The sequence below is a fragment of the Pteropus alecto genome, unplaced genomic scaffold (genome assembly GCF_000325575.1).
Source record: "Pteropus alecto unplaced genomic scaffold, ASM32557v1 scaffold98, whole genome shotgun sequence".
Taxonomy (NCBI): domain Eukaryota; kingdom Metazoa; phylum Chordata; class Mammalia; order Chiroptera; family Pteropodidae; genus Pteropus; species Pteropus alecto.
Genome location: NW_006443570.1, coordinates 15,451,416 through 15,455,883, shown reverse-complemented (window position 1 = coordinate 15,455,883; position 4,468 = coordinate 15,451,416). Strand labels below are relative to the sequence as shown.

The following is a 4,468-nucleotide window of genomic DNA, read 5'->3' as shown; positions in this document are numbered from 1 at the left end:
GGCCTATGTTCCCGCGACGATAAAGTTAGGGGTGGAGGAATAAAGGGAATATGGAGACGGAAAGACTACGTGCGCGCGCGATAGGGGTGGTGGTGAATTTATATTTTGCCACCTTCCAGGAAAGATTTTTAGCGACATAGCTGGAGATAGAAGCCTTAGCTTTATTGCCGCCGATTACAAGGAAAGATGATTAGAATGAGAAATGTTCCTGCGGCCTCTCAGAACTTATCCTCCAACTGGTAGCTTACCTGTATTCTAGGTTTGATTACATTCGAGCATAACTCTAGGCACTTGCTACACTAGATAAAAACCGTTCCTATTTTTGTTGTGGTAAGTTGTGCCATATTAGCAATACGAATGCTGTGCTAAGATGAAGTGATCCTGATGAATTCTACTGGGGAGGCTTGACAGAAAAGATAGTTTTCATTGGGTACCAAAGTTAATGTAATTTACCTTGCGGTTTGCAAAATGCTTTTATATCGTATGCTACTTTGCAACCTGGTACCTCCTATACCTCTCATAGCAAATGTCCACTGAGAAAGTTTTGTGGATTAGGTGGACCTCAAAAATTGAGTACATTTGGGGGAAGTCATAGCAGTGGCAGGGCTTCCCATGCTAACGGAGCAGCATGAAGTGGACATGAGGAGGAAATTGTTCAGTTTTCTTTAACCCTAGAGCCATAGAAAGGAATTGTAGAAAGTGTATTGAAAAGTGGATTTGGGTGCATTATGGAGGGTCTTAAATGCTAGTTTTAGTACTTTGCCTGTGGACAGTCATTTAATAAATAATGAGTACCTCCTATATGCCAGGGATTATGCTATGTGCTGGGTTTAAAGTAGTAATAAAAACAGATGTGTGTCTGCCCTAATGGGATTTATAGTCTAGTCAGGGAGGGAGATAATAAGTAAATAACATAATTTATATATTGAGTAAGGGCTGGGGTGAAAGTGGGGGCTGGGAGGATAGAACCTTTTAGACTGGGTAATCAGGGAGTGCCTTTCTGAGGAGATTGCAATTAAACTGAGATCTAAATTATGAGGAGCTAACCATGTGAGGAGTTTGGGAAAAAAGAATGTTAGGCAGTAGGAACAGTATTTGTGGAGGCCCTAAGATGGGAAAGAGCTTGGTGTATTTGAGGGTTACAACATCTAGCAAAAGGGGAAATGAGGAAATAAGTGAAAGGCATAAAATGATGTTAGAGAGGTAGATAGGACTATATGCGATATGAAGGACCCTGGATTTTAGTCCAAGTGCAATGGGAAGCCATTGAAGGATTTATACACCAAAGTCATAATTAGGTTTATATTTTAAAGATGATCCCATAATGGTTATATGGTGGTTTACTTTATGAAAATCTAAGTCTACAGCTATGCCACCCTGAACATGCCTGATCTCGTCTGATCGCGGAAGCAAAGCAGGGTTGGGCCTGGTTAGTACTTGGATGGGAGACCACCTAGGAATACCAGGTGCTGTAGGTATTAATAAAAAGTAAAGAAAATCCATCAAGCTCTCCATTTATGATGTGTGCACTTTATTGAATGTTATACTTCAAAAAAAGTTTAACAAAAACCTGGCTGCTGTATGGATAATGGTTGGGAGGAGAGTTGAGGTTTCTAGTAGTCCAGGCAAGAGGTGATGGTGGCTTAGACCAGAGGTCCCCAACCTTTTTGGCACCAGGGAATGATGCTCCTATGAGAATCTAATGCCTGATGATCTGAAGTGGAGCTGAGGCGGTGATACTAGTGCTGGGGCTGCAAATACAGATGAAGCTTTGCTCACTTACCTGCTATTCACCTTTTGCTGTGTAGCCCAGTTCCTATCAGGCCATGGGCGGTACCAGTCCGTGGCCCTGGCGGTACCAGTTGGGGACCCCTGGCTTAGACTAATGAGGTAGAATAGAGGGGATTGGATGAATTTGAGATATATATTGAAGGTAGGATTGACAGTTGGAGATGGATTGGATGTGTCAGTTAAGGCAGAGAAGAATAACCTCTAGGATTCTGCTTTGAGCAGTTGATGGTAATTTATTGAAATAATCAAAATCATAGCAAATATTTACATAGTCCACACTATGTGCAGGTATAGTTTTAAGTGCTTTACATATACTAATTCATCCTTGTAACAATTTATGATTGACTATTATTTTTTTCTCATTTTATAGATGAGAAAACTAAAGGAAAGGCAGAGATGGGTAAAATGGGTAAGAATAGGTTTCAGAAATATTAGGCAATGAGGAGCTGTTGAAAGTTTTTGAATGAAGAGATAGGAATCAAAGTTCTTTTAAGATGTTTCTGGTGACATCTTTTTGATACAATCCACCTCTGTCTTCTGAGAGTTGTAGTTGGAATGGGTTTTTCAACCTCCCTATCCTTCCATCCCCTTATGATTTGCTTAATTTGGGTAGGCCATAATTACAGAATTACCAATTCTGTAATTGTGTATGGTTAGCAATTCGGTGTTGAAGTTTGAGGAATAGGTCAAGGCTAGAGATAGATAAAGTCATATGGTTAGGAAAGATAATTGGACCTATGAAATTGTCAAAGGGATAATGTAAAGAAAATGTGAGTATAGAAGTTTAAATATATATATATTAAGTTTATATATATTTAAATATATATATATTGCTATTCTCTCATTCAAATACTATCCTATATCTCTTCTCTTTTCAGCCGTATTTTCTTGTGGAGTTATCTATAACTCCTGATTTCATTTCCACGCCTCATTCATCCTCAAACGTCTGAAGCATGGCTTTTTCCTTCATATCTCTACTTATGTTCTCAACAGTGACATCAAAGACCTTTGTGTTGCTAAATCATTGGACACTTTTCAACCCTTCTCTATCTCTATGGCAACTGACTACTACATTATTCATTCATCAAATTTCGGAGTGGGAGGCTAGGTCTCAAAGATAGGAGAATGAACAGACTAATATAGTTCCTACTTCCATGGAGCTCTAAAAGCCCCCTTAAACGTTCAAACTGTCTCCTTTCCTCTACTTCTCTGACTACTCCACAGTCCCTTTGGAATTTTGGTTTCCTCAGCTTCTGCCCCATGCTCTCTCAACACATTTTTAAAAGACTTTTAGAGCAATTGTTTTAGGTTCACAGCAAAATCGAGGGGAAGGTACAAAGATTTTGAGGTTGTGGTTAACAAAAGAAACCTTTGTATAAGCACACCTATTACATGCTAGGCGCTTTACATATTTTATACTGGTTAAGATTCACAAACCCAAAAGAAGTCATTTGAGACTTCATTTCACAGATAAAAGATTAAGGTTGACGAGACATTAAGTAACTTTCCCAGTCACGTGCAGGGCAGAGTTTTGAACTCAGATCTGATACCACCAGTCTTTTTCCTTGCACCACTCTCTTCTAGTCCCACTGCCATAGTTCTGGGCTGATCACCATTGTCCACACTCCTGAACTGGCCTGGGAAATAAGCAGAGTTGTTTTTTTTTTTTTTTCTTTAAGAAAGGAGCAGTGTATTTCACCCTCTCCGTGTAAGGTTTTTAGAGAACTGTGCGAGGAAACATTCAGAGAATGTCAGCTTGTTTAACATATCCCTTCCGCTAGACACTGAACATCATCTGAGCCGCCGGTCTCAGTTCTCTTCCCGACGTATCAAATAATCCTTCCACATTCAAGGCGAAAGAGATCACCTACTTTTGGTTCTCCCGCGCGCGGGAATGACGTCACGCGGAGAGGTTATCTGTCGCCAGAGTTTCCTGTCCACCATCTTTGTTCCTGGCAAAGTGAGTTTTGCGCAGTGGCTTAGACCTGGAAAAGGAGCCGTGACGTGCAGGAAACCATTACAACACCACTCGGGCCGTGCTCTCTGGCTGCTGCCGCCACCCCCCGCCCTTGCCTCCGGTGAGTTAAAGCCGGCTAACTTTGGGGTGTGTCTCTCATTGATGGGGATGGGGGAAACTCTAGGATGGGTTGCAGGCGGGCAGAAGAGAGGAAATCCTAGGAGCGTGACCGTTGAGGATGGAGTGAGCCCGTCGGGTGTGACCGTTGTGAGGAAGAGGGTTGACGAAAAGGATTCCACCGCTGTAGCGGGTGAGGGAATCCTCGGGTGTGGCAGCTGGGAGCTGGGGGAGACCGGGGATGGGGATAGATATGATCGAAGTTAGGGGGTTAGGAACGACAGCGGCCAGGGGTGTGGCGGGTAGAGGCTGAAGGCCGAGGAGTGAACCAACCTTCTCAGCTTGGCGTCGTTCACTGAGAGCCTGCGACATGTCCAGCTAGTAAAGGGGAAACGGGATTCCCTCAAAGATTTGCCCATTGATAGGCAAAACTCGCTGGTCTCCTGTAATTTGAGATTAAGAGACACCTCTTCCCCACCTTGTAATGGAGGAACAAATCCCTAGAATCGTGACCACCTGGGAAAAGAACAAATTCCTTATGGGGAGGGAAGACGAACCTCCAGATCTGACCTGATGTGAAAGAGGGAGAAGCAAGTCGGGGTA

General features: G+C 42.6%; 1 protein-coding gene and 1 pseudogene across 3 annotated transcripts in view; both read left to right on the top strand.

The window, feature by feature from the left end:
- The first annotated feature begins 1,359 nt into the window (after positions 1-1,359).
- Positions 1,360-1,478, top strand: LOC112473464 (annotated as a pseudogene).
- A 2,095-nt stretch (positions 1,479-3,573) lies between these two features.
- AP2B1 (adaptor related protein complex 2 subunit beta 1) overlaps positions 3,574-4,468 on the top strand; it is a 105,925-nt gene continuing 105,030 nt past the window's right edge. The window contains exon 1 of one of the 3 annotated variants that reach the window (XM_006924947.3): positions 3,574-3,869. The gene's annotated coding sequence lies outside the window, so the exon portion shown is untranslated. The other 2 variants (XM_006924945.3, XM_015599159.2) reach the window with 2 other exon arrangements.